Below are 17555 nucleotides of genomic sequence, written 5' to 3'. Positions count from 1 at the left end.
TGTTGGCCGGCGTAGTCATCTGCATACCTTGTCTGCTACAATCCCCTATGATTGCATGCACATTAGAAGGTCGGATGCCATATGGCAGGGGCCCAGGAGTGAGCCCTGTGGGCCTCCACTGGGTCCAGATATGACTGTGACAAGGCACCTTGAGCACCAACCCTGTGTGGTGTGACCTCCAACCTGTCTGAGAAGCATCGGGTGACATATGTCCCCACATGTATGCTGGCGAGCCTTTCCATGGGTCCCATGTGTAGTGTGCTCTGAACGCCCCACCAGGTCATGGTACTGTGTGCAAACCCACGATCCCCATCAATGGCCTTGGTGACCACTCCAGACTGGACGAGCAGGTTCGGGAGGCAGGATCCGCCTTGACTATGTAGTTGTGGGTATGTTCCGCATTGGCTGTACACCGCTATCTGTAACCATGGCCACCTGTATGGACCTCCCCACAGCTTTGCAGACAACACTTGTCAAGCGTATAGGGTGTGGCTGTTGACAGTCCATAGGAGCACTACCCTGGCATAGTGGGACCACAGATGCCATATGGCATCCATTGGGGACATAGCCCATAGTAAGGCTAACATGACACAGTGGTCGCATGTGTGGGCCGAGGGCCTCAATGAGGATGGGTAGCACACAGCCAGGGACACCATCGGTGCCCATTGCTGACGTGTCAACCGCCATAGAGATATGGGATCACCCCAGGCCATATGAGATGTTTGGGAGGATACACTCTGGTGGGATGGATATGTTCCCTGTTGGGGGGGGGATGTATGCATGGAACATGTCCTGTGGTTTGCAGACAATGTCTGTGGGTGCAGTGACTGTTGTACCATTCTGGACCATTTCCAGGCAAGTCTGTGTGCCCCCAACCATGTCCTTACCACAGTTGGGAAGGCCCTGTGGTTGTCTCATGTGCCCTCTGCAGTACCACTCCCACGAGCGCCGTGGATGATGGTATGTGGGCGTATGGTGACGCCGGTATGAATGGGTGATGGTTTCCTGGTACTGTCATTGCTCTGCCATGTATTAGCTCCAACTGTTGATGTACAGGTAGTCAGTGGCTGCGGTCCACCACACCATGTGCCTACCTGTGGTGGACAAGGTCCTGATGTCATCATGTTTGCCTGTTGCAGACATGCATGTGGGTGGTCGGGAAGGCATTCGCTAGGCGCTTGCGGTCTGGCCTGTGTTCAACACTGGCATGGAGGACTTGTAGGGTACCACACCGGTCGTATGATGTGTGTGGTTTTCTGTGGAGAGGTCATCACTGAGGTCCCCCATGCTGGTGTTGGTTACAGGGAGTGGATGACCAGTGTATCCACTATACGGTCTTGCATCACCATTGAGGGCTGTACATCCTGTGTGGGGCATATCCTCACCATGTGTGATGGGCAGAACTGTCAGACATCCCCCCCTAGTATGTATGGTGCATGGCTGTTTAACAGTGGCCAGGTGTGTGAACACCTGGGACTGCTGGCGCACTGTGTTGTGCTATGGGTAATGTTCCCAGGCTATGTATGGGTGGTTCATGTCACCCAATACGGTGCTGTTGTGAGAGCATGCCCACTCACCAGTGTCCTCAGGACATCTGTGAAGGTATCCTGTGTTTGTGAGGGTTGTCTGTAGCATGCAACAAACTGTAGGCCAGTCCTACACATGGTTAATTGCACCTAGATATTCCTCGCAGCAACGGCCACGTCTGTGGCATGGCCGGTTGCTGTTGTGTGGCTGGACACACAGGACGGTCCGCATCCCGCCACCCATGCCGTCGCACCATGTGTATGCATGTCTGCTCTGTGCCGACTCTAAGTGTCTGAGCATGCCCAGTAGGCAGCTGTGTAGATAGACACACAGCACAGTGCACACCGCTACCGCCTGCAGTTATACCCCGGTGCATGCCTGTATCCCCACGCAACGCCACGCCTGTGGCATGGCCAGGTTTCTGTTGTGTGGCTGGACACACACGACGGTCCACATTCCGCCACCCATGCCGCCCCACCATGTGTATGCATGTCTGCCCTGTGCCGAGTCTAAGTGTCTGAGCATGCCCAGTATGCAGTGATGTACTGATCAGTAGTTACTTGTTATTCCCGGCTGCAGCACTAACGTGTTAGTGTACGGCGAGCTTGGGATGGTACCAGACTGCGTGACTGCGCACTCTGTCCGAACTCCCGATCGGGCGCATTGCCTCTGCAAATGATACCACTCACGTAGGGGTATGCCTCCTGACAGCGCTCTGCTCAGTAAACTCGGTAGCTGCTCTGTAAATGCTTCATACTGTAGTGTGTTCATGTAGATAGGCGTAGGTTCGTCCCCCGTCCCTTCCGTGTGTGTGTGTGTGTGTGTGTGTGTGTGTGTGTGTGTGTGTGTGTGTGTGTGTGTGTGTGTGTGTGTGTTTCCAGCTGCCTCTGCGACTGATTATGCTTTTAGACGCTCCGCAACACATGCCTTGGCTATTGCCAACTATTGTCTTGCGGGTGACGCCAGTAGCCTACAAGTATGCGTGTGACAGCGCTCTGTTCAGTAAAGTCGGTAGCGCTCTGTAAATGCTTCATACTGTAGTGTGTTCATGTAGATAGGCGAGGTTCGTGCCCCGCCCCTTCCGTGTGTGTGTGTGTCTCTGTGTGTGTGTGTGTGTTTCCAGCTGCCTCTGCGACTGATTATGCTTCTAGACGCGCCGCAACGCATGCCTTGACTATTGCCAACTATTGAGTTGCGGGTGGCGCCAGTAGCCTACAAGTATGCGTGTGACAGCGCCTGTTCAGTAAAGTCGGTAGCGCATTCTGTAAATGCTTCATACTGTAGTGTGTTCATGTAGATAGGCGTAGGTTCGTGCCCCGTCCCTTCCGTGTGTGTGTGTCTCTGTGTGTGTGTGTTTCCAGCTGCCTCTGCGACTGATTATGCTTTTAGACGCTCCGCAACACATGCCTTGGCTATTGGCAACTATTGTCTTGGGTGACGCCAGCAGCCTACAAGTATGCGTGTGACAGCGCTGTTCAGTAAAGTCGGGAGCGCGCTCTGTAAATGCTTCATACTGTAGTGTGTTCATGTAGATAGGTGTAGGTTCGTGCCCCGTCCCTTCCGTGTGTGTGTGTCTCTGTGTGTGTGTGTTTCCAGCTGCCTCTGCGAATGAAAATGCTTTTAGACGCTCCGCAACACATACCTTGGCTATTGCCAACTATTGTTATGCGGGTGACGTCACCAGCCTACAAGTATGCCTCTGACAGCGCCACGCCAGTTAACTCGGTAGCTGCTCTGTAAATGCTTCATACTGTACTGAGTTCATGTAAATAGGCGAGGTTCATCTCCGTCCCTTCCGTGTGTGTGTGTGTTCCATGTTTTCGCAAATACAACTGAATAAGCAAATTTAAGTGTTCACAATCAACAGTGTGATATTTAAAATCATGTTAAGACTCACATTGTTGATTGTGAACATTCTTAGACATAGCATTTTTCCTGCACACGCTAGGAAACAACGAAACCGCTGCATGTTTTAATGAACTGTTTAAATGTTACGAAGACTTGTGTTGTGTCGAACCACGGGACTATTCTTGCTGCAGGTTGCTGGTTTGTTTGTGTTTCATAGTACAATATCATGTAATAAGTGTGTTCATAGTATGCTTTCTGTGATGTTGACATGTGTGTGTTTCGTTAGCAGTACGCCTCTGCTTTCTATGCTGTGGCTACATCTCCATTGCTCGCATAGAAAGTGACAAATGGAAGTGTAAGGGTGGACATTTAAAGCCTGGATACTTCCATGTTATGTGTAAGTCTCACGGGGCCAACGGGTGATAGCGCATACATGTCTATGAAGTACCTTTGGATACCATATGCACCTGTCGTGGACGAAATGTTTACGCTGACTGTTCCATCTACCTATGTGTGACATGGTTTGTGGCCATAGGGTGCCAGCAAGTCTTCCCTGTTCATTGGGTGTTTGCCATGGTGTATTGACATCAATCCTATTAATTCACCGAAGGATGTCTTTCATTGGTGGCAACGCCATAGTTTGACCATCGTATGTCATTCCCAGCAGACGTGGAGATTGTGCCATTGGTATCTTTACACAGGTGACCCATCTGTTCCACTGTATGGAAGCGCGTGATCCCCATACATGTGCTGGCACATTGAGTGTTGTGTACGCCGGTATCTGCCCAGCGGTCTTGCTTTGAATGGGGAGTGTGTACTGTAGACCGTATCTGTATTCCCTGGGTTATGCCTTGCAACAGCTGTGGATTCCCCAGGTTTGCAGCTATGGGTGCCATCTTGGCCGTGACGCTTGTCCATCCATGGAACTGCCTACTGGACACTAGTATCGGGCTGTCAACATTTCACAGCTGCATTCTCCATTTCCGTGGATGATCGGTATTAGTATTGCGGAGTAACGATATGTTATGGCCACGCCCCGCACACGGGCGGACAACGAATCATCTGCCAATCCACACCGACACCCATATTTGCATACCCACGATCCCATGTCTGCAACCCTCGACAGTACCCCTTGCACACCCTTCATGTGTGCGTAAATGGGATGTGAACGACGCGTATGGACGCAGCAGCCTGGGGAGTCCTATTCATATGTCCTGCATTTCATGGACGGCTGTCATCACCCTTGAAGACGCTTTGTGGTGCATATATCTACCTGTGCCGTAGTCACGGCTGTCACCTCTTCCGGTTCACACTATGTTGCCCACACTTACTTAAGGAGTAATTTCTGGGTCCTGCAATGGACACCGATGTGCATATGTAAAGTTTAGAACATGTTGGACTGTGTCCATTCGCCAGTGGGTTTGACTGCCGCCATATGTTCCCCATTCCCGGATGTCTGTCCGCCTACCCATATTATGTAGTGCTACGTAACCCGTGTCCTTCCACAATTTACCCATATGGTGTTACTGTAGTCCTGCAGGTTGGCAACTGCTTTAGATAATCCTCAGAGGTACCATTGTGAACTATCCGCCACTGTATTGTCAGTATAACACAGCCGGTACATGTAGAACCTATTTATTCATGACAGTATGTTGTTTATGTGTGGGAACGCCATATTTTAGCGATAGTATGACCTTCCTAGTTGACGCTTGTTGGTGTGCCATTAATATGTGTTCCACAGGTCGCACGATGTTCCGCAGAGTGGAAGCGGTGATCCCCACATACTTGATAGCACCTTGGCTGCTGTGTACGCTGGGATTCGCACGGCAGGATGGATGTCTACGGGTGTATCTACTGTTGTTTCCATCTGTATGTCCTGTGTCATGCCCTACTACGGCTGTGTGATTCCACCAGGTTTGCTATTATGGGTGCCATCTTGTCCGTGACGCTTGTCCATCCTTGGGAAATGCCTACTGGACACTGATGTAGGGCTGAACACATTTCACACCTGCCTTTAGCATTACCCTATGGATGCTTTGCATCCTTACTGGGGACTAAGGCACGCCCTGTACCCGCAGCCCTCCCACGGGGCGGGACAACGGATTATCTGCCAAACAACACCGAGCCCCATTTTGCATACCCAGGATACCATGGCTGCAACCCCCCACGGTACGCATGACACATCCTTCATGTGTGCGGAACTGGGATATGGACGCACATGTATGGACACGGCAGTCTGGGGACCTCTGTTCATATGTCCTGCATGTCATGGGCAGGTATCATCAACCTTAAACACGCTGGTGGTGCATATGTCTAGCTGTGCCGTAGTCACGGTTAGTACTTTGATTGGCCGATCCCGGTGTATAAAGGAGTAAACGCCGTAATTTTTGGAGTCCTACAATGGACACCGATGTGCATTTGTAAAGTGTAGAACGTGTTTGACTGTCACCATCTGGCCAGTGGTATTGACTGCCGCTGTATGTTCCCCAATCGTGGATGTCTGCTTGACTACCCATCGTTTGTATGACATGGCCTATCTATATCCACGTGCCAGTATGCGGAAATACAGCAAACCTTGGCCCTGCCCATCTGCAGAAACGACATTATGGAACAGATATCGGCAAAATCAGACACTGTCAAATACGATAGACTCCACAGGGAAAGGATACTGAGCTCTCACCTACTAACATGGGGCATCGCCGAGTACGGAATGCATGACATAGCCGCCCCTTATACACTTCCTTCAGAGTCGGTTTAAAGCTTAAATAATCAATAAGCCTGCTCATAGTTAGGTGGACAGTGCCCCAAGTCTTGATTATAACGTGACATATACATATCAGTGTTGCATGCCTTACTTCATGGAAACAATAATACGGCAACAATGTGTTAATATATATACAATATTGGTAAATACAATCAGTATCCGGACACATAGTTGATAATTGTTGTGAGTGCACCTTAGAATGTAGTGTGTTGATCAGGATATTGTATATCAATGTGTATAATAGTAGCATTACGATAACAAAGCATGGAATCAATAAGTACTATTTAAGCATATATCTTACAATTATGAATGTAAATGTGTGGAGGAGACATCCGTAACCTTCCCTGGTTCCACTGGATCACACACGCACACGCACACTCGCATGTCCGGATTGTGGGTTACGCGCACGCCGCATTACGCATATCCGTAGTCCGCTTATATATGTTTACAGTGTCTGTGTGGTTACGTGTTTTATGCTACTTGTGAGTATTTCGCAACATATGTCTGATCCGTTGACGGACGGTACAGAAAGCACTTACAGCTTTATATATGTAACAGTCTTTGCAGCATGGACGCTTTACGCACACGCACATCTATATGTTCTATAGTCGTAATTCAAACGTGACTGCATTCACGCTTGCCGTTACTGTGACCAGTACACGTTAGCTGTTCGTTGTCATTAATATGCATACCCATGGTACCTATGTACATTTACATATCCCCCCCCGCACACACGCACGCCACAGGCATCCATTCTCCTGCTGGGAAAGGTGCGGTACTGCATGTTGAACATTCCTAATTCCCCGCCATGGCCCAGGATGCATATGTCGCCACCGCAGGGCTGTTCAGATGACAGCTGCTTATATCCCATACGCATACAGGCCTTCGATTGTCAGGGTGTTGCTGTGGTGCTTTGGGTTTGGTCTTGTCCGCCCACTGTACGGGACTGCCCTGACCCTGTACGAATGTTAGATGAGTCACATGGGCACGTTTGTCCGTGTCCATGGTACCATGTCGCGCCCCCAATTATTCAGAATCGCGCCGATTGGCCGGTGTACCCGTTGTAGATCTCGTTATACTAATTGCACACGGTCTGGTCGAACTGAACAATTTCCATTACTAACCCTCCGTATGTATGGCCTGTGTCGCAATATTACAAGGGTTTAACATTGCGTGACGACTTTCACTGAGCCACAGACATGTCCGTTGCTTTGTTTGGCCCGGTCCCGCTGTGCTACACACATTTAACATGGCGGAACAGGTTGGACAGCTCAGCCACGAGGACATCGGGTTATCCGTCGCTGTCTATTATTGAATTAGGTTACCACATTTCCAAATGCCCAAAGTGGGACATTTTTTGAAGAAACATCAGATTTTGCGGGGCAGAATGCATCCACAGCCAGTATAAAGGACATAACTTCACTTTTTTGCCATAATAAAAGGTTATTCTTGTAGGATTTGAGTTGCTTATTCTGTTTCTTTTAACATTTAGGTGTTTCAAATACAAAATAACTGTTTTATGCAACTATTAAAGAAAATAAAGGAAATAATTTTGTCCTAAAATCTCAGGACATTTGCTATTTTTTCAATTTTTTTGCAGGACACAACTGCCCAAAGAGGGACTGTCCCTCGCAAAGTGGGACAGGTGGTAACCCTATTATTGAATGTCTATGTGGAGTTTGTTTCACAAAGCGAGACAATGTCGACATTGTTAACGGACATCTCGTGCAGTACGTCCGCACCGCAGGTGACGTATGTCTGCCTTTGGCCGGCGAACAGGCATTATGCTGTGCCATTATGTCTGGGGATATATGGTTTCCTGACATAGATGATATGCCATACTAGCAATGACCCTAGCAATGACCCGTGTCTGGGTGTGGGTACTGCTGTATTACCCACGGGAAGAGTGGCCTTAGGTTAAGTGGTGACCTACGCAGAAGTTGCCACCGATACCTCACCCGCTACCCTCCTGGTCTACCTACACCAAATACAGTCTGGAAAGGTGGCCCGAGTAGAGCAACACCCTAGACGGCTACCTACTTGGCCTATGCCTAAGGCCGGCTATGTGTGTGGTCCCTCGGCATCGGACTCGAACGTGCCACGTCTGCCGTGGGTATGTCCATCATTACCCACATCCAGCCCCGAGGCAGTCAACACAGCATCCATGGGTCCACATGGTGTCCCAGCTGTGTACTCCAGGAACTCTATGGGGAATTTAACCCACACTTAGGACAGCTGTTTAATCTTAGCCTCACCTCAGGATACGTACCTGAGTAGTAGCACAGGGCGACTGTAGTCACACTCCACATAGATGGAGCCTCCACTGACCCTGGTTATTACCATACCATTAGTTTGACAAGCCTTATCTGCAAAGCCATGGAGATGGATCATAATGGGACACATAGATAAAGACATAGGGGACCCGCATACTTTGGATACAACCCAGTTTAGCTTGGTCAGAGTCAGATCATGCCCTTTACACGTGTTTCACTTTGTGGAATCAGGCACCAAGGCCATTGCTGAGGGTAAAGCAGTCCATACAGCCTACCTCAACCCGGCAGAGGCCTTCGACACAATACCCCCCTCGGGTATAATTGATAAACCCGTCATCTTGAATGTAAATCCATACATCGCCATATGGGTTGCAAACTGGCTAAGTCACAGAACACACATGGCCATAGTTGCTGGCGCCATGTCATACTCACAGCCAGTCACAGGTGGTGTCCCATGGGGCTCAGTCCTGGGTCCACTATTTCCAGCATCTACGTTTCCAATGTACACGCATACACAGGGGGGTTATGGGTGACAATGTTTGCAGATGACTGCAAACCGGGTGCCAAAGTCAGACACACATCTGACACAGATATCCTTCAGGAGTGCCTCACAGATGTGGATAAGTGGTACCAGAGACATGTCCTACAGCTAAATGCCAGGAAATGCATAGGCATACCCTTCGGGAAGAACAAGGTTACCCCGAGCTACCATATAGGTGGCAATCCACTGAGCACAGAGGGGGTTACCAGTGATCTGGGGACACGTGTTGTTGTTAACCGTTCGTTAGACACACATGTTGCTAACATAGTTAGGTAGACCTTCCACATTGCCCACATCATCATGAAGGGATTCACATCTAGATCAGGGGAGGTCATTGTCCCCTTGTACTCATCACTCAATAGACCTATGATTGGGTACAATGCCCCGTTCAGAATGTATCTGACCCAACACCTGCAGCAGCTGGAAAGGCACCAACAGTTCCTCGACAAACAGATGCAGGGTCTCAGGTATATGTGTTATACTGACCGACTGAAAGAATTCCAGCTGTATACAGTTGCATACCACTTGCCCAGAGGTGACCCGTGCCTGGCATACAAGGCTATGTCGAACCCAGATCTGATGACTATGCTTCACGAAATAAGTTAGATCCTCAGAACCACAAGGGCAGCTGACGTACACCTTGACACTGTCATAAATCGAACGTGTTGTTGGGACGGATTCATCACCCAGACACTCACTATGCTGTGGAACAACATCCCAGTACATGTGAGGGCAAGCACCTCGCTGGCCTTGTGTTAGTGTTTAGACATGGATGTCTGAATTGATTTATTTAAGTAACCTTCTATATGAATATTTACATTAGCACATTGTGAATCTTTACATTTCGTTGGTCTATTTTACAGTAGTCATAATCATACGGTTTATGTGTATATATTATGGTTCATTTATATTACTAGGTGTCTGCAGTTCTGTTAATATATTGGCACAATCCGTAGGACATATATATGTATCTCACACAGTCAGACATTTGGAAAACATTTGATGTTGGTTCATCTTTCATATATGTACACATATTTCTATTTTCCGATGAAGACTGTACCTTCACGAGCAATGTCTGATGTCCTCACTGTGTGGGATCTGTAACCCAAGTAAGGTTTGTTCGCTTGTCTGCCTTTAAGGCATGTAATTAGTACCTAGCACATCTAATGTACTGACCAATTAATGCTTTTAAATGTAGTAGGTTGGACTGCATTGTATGTATTCTGAATAGGTCTGCTTATGAAGCAGAGGCAGTGGGCTCCAATAGCCTATGGTGACTCCCTTTCATTCTTGGTGTGCTCTGAGTGGTCACTGACGGTCCCTACAGTACCTCGCCTTGCTTTGGACTTCATCGGCTGGTTGTCTGTGTTTGTTGTATGGGGAATGTCAACTGTAGTCCCTATGTGTATTACTTGTGTAATGCCTTACTACGGCTGTGTAATTCCACCTGGTTTGCAGTTATGGGTGCCATCTTAGTCATACGCTTGTCCATCCATGTGAATTGCCTACTGTACACTGGTATAGGGCTGTACACATTTCACACCTGCATTTTGCATTCTCCGGAGTATGGTTTGCATTATTAGCGGAGAGTGACGATGTGCTACGCACACGTCCCTCCCACGGGGCGGGACAAAGGATTGCCTGCGAAACAACACCGAGGCCAGATTCTACATACCCAGACTCCCTTGACTGCAACAGTGGACAGTACCCATTACACATCCTTCATGTGTGCGGGACTGTGATGTGGACGCAGCTGAATGGACCCGATACCCTGGGTATTTCTGTGCATGTGTGCTGCATTTCATGGACAGCTATCATCAACATTGAACACGCTTGCGTGCATATGTGTACCTGTGACGTGGTGACGACAATGAGATCACATGAGTAATGCGGGAAGCTAGCAGGCATTCTGTGAACAGAATTTTTGGGTCCTACAATGGACAACGATGTGCATATGTCAAGTTAGATGTTGCTGGACTGTGTCCACCTGCCCAGTGCTTTTCACTGCTGGTGTATGTTCCCCAATCGCGGATGTCTGTTTGACTACCCATTCCACATGGTGCTACATAACCAGGTGATTTAGTACTGTGAACAAATGACATACATCCAAAGATGCTGGTTAGCAACTGCTTCATATAAACCTCAGACATCCCAATGGGACATATCCGTCACTGTATTTCCAATATAACACCACCGAACATGTTGATTACCTATGTATTCATTTAACCATGTTGTCTTCGTGAGGTGGGAATGCCATAGTTTACATATCCTACGTGACGTTGTGTGTGTGCCATTAGTATGTGTTCCACAGGTCGCACATCTGTTCCGCTGTACGGTAGCGGTGCTCCTCAGTCTGTTGCTGGCAGATTGAGTGCTGTGTACGCCGGTGTTGGCACGACGGTCCGCTTTGTATGTGGAATGTCAACTGTAGTCCCTATGTGTATTTCCTGTGTTATGCCTTACCGCTGCTATGTCATTTACCCGGTTTGCAGTTGTGGGTGCCATCCTGGCCATACGGGTGTCCATCCATGACAATTGCCTACTGGACACTAGTATAGGGCTGTACACATTCCACACCTACATTTAGCATTCTCCGGAGTATGGTTTGCATTATTAGCGGAGAGTAAGGCAGGTGCTACGACACATCCTCCCACGGGCGGAGAAAGGATTGCTCATGCGAAACAACACCGAGCACAGAGTCTACATACCCAGAATCCCTTGACTGCAACAATTGACAGTACCCATTACACATCCGTCATGTGTGCGGAACTGTGATGTGGACGCAGTTCTATGGACCCGTACCCTGGGTATTTCTGTGCATCTGTGCTGCATTACATGGACAGCTATCAGCAACATTAAACACGCTATGTGCATATGTGTACCTGTGACGACAATGAGTTCAGGTACGCATTGAAATAAGAAATTATTCGATTCTTTCCACAATTTTTGGGTCCTACAATGGACACCACTGTGCATATGTAAAGTGTAGAGCTTGTCGGACTGTGTCCTTGTGAGCAGTGGGTTTCACTGATACTGTGTGTTCAGGAATCGCGGATGTCTGTTTGACCACCCATTCCACATGGTGCTACATAACCAGGTGATTTAGTACTGTGGACAAATGACATACATCCAAAGATGCTGGTTAGCAAATGCTCCATATAAACCGCAGACGCCCCAATGGGACATATCCGCCACTGTATTTCCAATATAACACCACCGAACATGTTGATTACCTATGTATTCATTTAACCATGTTGTCTTCATAGGTGGGAATGCCATAGTTTACATATCCTACTTGACGCTGTGTGTGTGCCATTAGTATGTGTTCCACAGGTCGCACATCTGTTCCGCTGTACGGTAGCCGGTGCTCCTCAGTCTGTTGCTGGCAGATTGAGTGCTGTGTACGCCGGTGTTGGCACGACGGTCCGGCTTTGTATGTGGAATGTCAACTGCAGTCCCTATGTGTATTTCCTGTGTTATGCCTTACCGCGCCTGTGTAATTTACCCGCGTTTGCGGTTGTGGGTGGCATCTTGGGCATACGGTTGTCCATCCATGACAATTGCCTACTGGACACTAGTATAGGGCTGTACACATTTCACACCTGCATTTAGCATTCTCCAGTGGATCGTTTGCATCATTAGCGGATAGTATGGCAGGTGCTACACACACATCCCTCCCACAGGGAGGGACAAAGGATTGGCTGCGAAGCAACACCGGGCCCAGAGTCTACATACCCAGAATCCCTTGACTGCAACAATCGACAGTACCCATTACACATCCTTCATGTGTGCAGGACTGTGATGTGTACGCAGTTGTATGGACCCGGTACCCTGGGTATTTCTGTGCATCTGTGCTGCATTACATGGACAGCTATCATCAACATTGAACACGCTTGCAGTGCATATGTGTACCTGTGACGACAATGGGTTCAGGTACGTATTGAAAGAAGACGTGAATCTGGTGTGATGTCAATTTTGGGTCCGACAATGGACACCACTGTGCATATTTAAAGTGTAGAGCTTGTCGGACTGTGTCCTTGTGAGCAGTGGGTTTCACTGATGCTGTGTGTTCAGCAATCGTGGATGTGTGCTTGACTACCCATACTGTGTTGTGGTACAGGAACCATGTCTTCCGACACCAGAAACCAATGCTATACATCCAATGTTGCAGGTTAACAACCACTTTCATACCATACCCAGAGGTCACGATTGGGAGGTATTGCCACTTTATTATCGGAACAACACCCCAGACTGTGTACATCATGGGAACTTTAGGCCAGTCTTACCGCCATTTCCAATTGTAATTAGCAGACACATGTCAATACATGTATGATAACACATATTGTCATGCAGAAGTTGATCTATGTTATTTGGACATTGGCTTCTGCTTTTGGCATCCGTTGCTGTGAGTGTTGCCAGTTACCATACACATTGCTTGCTCAGAGGCAGACTACACAATTCTGCGCAGTACTGTGGTCTCCTTTAAGGACCCTGAGCCAGTGGTCGATGGTACGGCAGCCACTGCATCAATCACATTTGCCATCTACCAGTACCTACAGGACTGCATGAGCCAGTCATTCACTTACCCAACTGTGGTTCACTGTACCAATGCCAAGCATCCAGTGTGGTGTACCCCAGCCATACACAAAATGTACAACACGAGGAGGTGGCTACTACAAGGTGGAGCAGACACCTTGTGAGGTGTGACACCCTTGGTCATCATATGTGTAGACTTACACACTGTCATGAAATAGTCCAGGGCACATTCCACAGATATACCTACATGGACCTGGCTAACAATCATACCACCTTCAGTTGCTATGTTGGACACCTGGGAGCTCACTCCCACATATGCTCTGACTGGGTTCACATAGAGGTGGGGTTTACTCAACATACACACATTGCCAACATACAGGCTGACAAGTCCAGTGAGGACATCTCCACACCCTCCCCCACACATGAGGAGATGTGTGTACCAGTGGTTTGTGGTCACCAAATGTTCTGTGACACACAGGTGGGACATGCTCTCTCCAGGGTAGTGGACATAGCATCCATGAGACCAGCTGGTGACCCCGCTGTGTACTCCACTATCTCGGTTATGAATTGGACCCACAGTTAGGACAGCTATTTCTTTGTAGCCTCACCTCAGGTAGGGTACCCAGGTTGTGTCACATGGCAACTGTAGTCCCACGCCACAAGGCCAATACCTCCACTGAGGCTGGTTATTACTGTCCCATTACCCTGAGGAGACCTATCTGCAAAGACATGGGGAGGGATCATACTGTGGCTCGTACATGACTGCATAGGGGACATACTTACTTTGCCTCACACACGGTTTGTCTTGTGCAGGAGCGGTTCATGCCTTTAAAGCATGGTTGACATTTTCGGACAGTCGCCGAGGCCACTGATGGGGTGTTGCAGTCCATACAGCCTACCTCGACCTGGCAAAGCCCTTCATCACATTACCCCTCAGGTATCGTTGATAAACCCATTGGCTGGGATGTGAACACGCACATCACAGAATGTGTTGTAAACTGTCTATGTGACACAACCCACACGGTCATAGTTGCTGGCAGCATATCAGACCTACTGCCTGTCAGAAGTGGTGTCCCATGGGGCCCTTCCATGTGTGCACTCCTGTCATACACCTACATCTTCACGGTACAGGCACACACAGGGGTGCTATGGGCAACAGTGTTTGTAGATGACTGCAAAACAGGTGCCATAGTGGGACAGACATCTGACACAGATATCCTTCAAGGGGCCTCCCAGGTATGCATATCTGCTGTCAGGGACATGTCCCACAGCTAAATGCAACGTCATGCAACATCATACCTGTGGAGAACTACTAGGTCACCCCTGTCCAGCATATAGGTGGCTGTCCACTCAGCACAGGGGTGATTACCAGGAATCAGGGGACAGTGTTTGACGGTCACCATTCATTCCACACACACGTTGTTATCGTGGTTGTGTGGGTCTTCTACATTGCCCACCTGTTGGTGCAGGGATTCACATCTACATCAGGCTAGGTCATTGTCTCCTTGTACCCATTACGTGTTACACCTATGATCTACTACATTGCCCCATTCAGACTGTATCTGACCATACACCTACAGCAGCTGGGAAGCCCACATAGGTTGATTGTTGTACAGATGCAGGATGACACCATTTTGTGTAATGCTGCCCCACATGTAGGACCCCTGCCACATCACGCCACATACCTGCTGTTTGGTGTTGACCTGTGCCTGACATACAAGGCCATGTCAACCCATATGTCATGTGTATGCTTCACCTACTGTATCCGCATCCCTCAGAATCACTAGGCCAGGTGACATTTACCTTGTCACGGTCATTCATGGATGTGTTTGGGTGACACATATATCACCCAGACACTCATTATGCTGTGGATCTACATCACAGTACATGTGAGACAGACATCCTTCCTAGCCTTGTTCGCAGCTATGTTGTCCATTGGATGGAGAATTGCAGGTATAGGCCAGGGATTACATCATTATCACTGCTTGACGGAGATACAGCAATATCATGGGTATTTCATCTGAAGCACAGAAGGTTGGCAAAGTCATCCTAACTATGGTGTAGTATTATGGCTGGGCCTGGGACGATGGCCTACCCTGTACCTATGGACGTGTGAACCTATATTCATAGTTTGTCACATGTACAATTGTCTATCCACTATAGTCTTTCGCCACTGTATATTTCTGTGGCACATGATTGTCCTCTGTATTACATGCAGGTATGCTGTGTACGTTGCACACACGCCACAGTTGATGACAGTGTATCTGTGTCCCTAACACTGTGATACTGAGGACTACCACACATCCTTCACAGCATTACATGCATATGTCCATTCTATTCTTCTTTGGCCTATGGGGGATGTTAAGGCAAACATTACTCAAGTCCCTGTTTGTGCATGCTTCATGTTGGTGTTTGACCAGGCTCCGATGCAGGCATGTGTTGGACAGTAGTGTGTGTGTGTGTTTGCCATGTGTTTTATTGCCAGTACATCTGTGGGAGGTGTAGTTGGCACATGTTCCTCTTTGCAGGGACACCCATCCTGGGGTTTGTGTCATGCATCTGCACTTGGCACGTGCCATATGTCCTGTACTATTCCCACAGTCGTGTATGCCTTCATGCACTACTACTGCGTGTTACTGGCTGTGTGTATGTGGTACACATGGACATTGTGATGTTTGTCTTGACCTATTCCCATGCTAGAACGTAAACATCTGTCAATTAAGTCTTTTAAATCAAACTGTAACACTCATTCGTATTTTCAAAATGACACTCATTAACACAGGAAGCTGGGATTAATAACATTTTAGTACTGTGCAGCAGGAGGCAAAGGAGTATGCAGTCAAAGTTTAGACATTTGTTCAACTCTATACATGTTACATCTGTATGAGCATTCTGTATACTATCATCTTTTGCACACATTAATGATGTGGTCAGTCACAAGGCATTTACATTGCTAGAGTACAGAACATTGTATTCCTACAACAGTGCTCAGGTAATGCTTATTACATGTTTTCCCATGAGGATAGCCCAACCTTGCGAGCCACATATTCAGTTAGACTGTACTTTGGTAAATTCTGCTCTGTCACGGTTCCAACACTGTTCATATCCAGTCCTCACTCCGTGTCCTACTAGGTTCCTGTGTCTCTCTGCTGAGCAGCTGTACTCTGTGTTACAGCTCACAAGCCTATCCTCCTCAGTGGAAGGATGACAGATATACCTGTACATACATGTATTATTCTGTAACCGAGCAGATGAGTAATGCTGACTGACATACACCTGCTGCACTGGTTACTGCTAGGGTTAGGTTCAATCACACTGCAGCTACACTACAAGCAATTACATGCATGAGAAGCTGTACTGCTATATTGTCAGGTAGAATAATATGCATTATACACTATTTGCTTCTAAAGTTGCACGTCATATCTATGTTTAAATATGTATTTTGCTAACATTCTCCCTCCTTTGATTGCTTCTACTCTATCCAGAAACATATACAACATTATTTCATTCCCTAGCCTCTTCCTCTGTGGAACGCTTAAGTAGGCAAGTAATTTGATGTACATTGCAAGTAGGATTGCATTTTCTATTGACAAATACCACTACAGGTCTTGATACATAGTCTCGGTACAGGTATGTCGCCAGAGTCCCTGACTAATACTTACATGCACAGTATCCCGTGACTAGACACATGCTCCCAATATGAGCAGAACAACACAAATGGCAATCATGATATTCAGTATGACTGACCCCATCCACCCAATGGTTTGTGGAAATGGTTCGGCAGTGGGTTTGGGCCTGGTTCCGCCATGGATGACACCTGCTATATTACCTGTAGGTGGGCGTTGCTTTTGGTCTCTTCATGTGGTAGTTGGACACAGCGATCTTCTTCAGTAAGCGCACACGTACCAATTCTCAGCGCCACGGTGCAGTCGCTATTACATTTTGTGACACAACAGTTCTCATTGCATCCAGTTCATCAGTCACATGTTCAGGAGCGGGAAGTCACATTCATCCTTCCTCCGACAGGTTTTGATAACTTCCTCTGTTCCCTGATTGATTTCACTAC

Source organism: Protopterus annectens, chromosome 6.part0, assembly GCF_019279795.1.
Source record: "Protopterus annectens isolate FY-2018-M chromosome 6.part0, PAN1.0, whole genome shotgun sequence".
In the NCBI taxonomy this organism is placed as follows: domain Eukaryota; kingdom Metazoa; phylum Chordata; order Ceratodontiformes; family Protopteridae; genus Protopterus; species Protopterus annectens.
Note: the sequence above shows the minus strand (reverse complement) of the source record.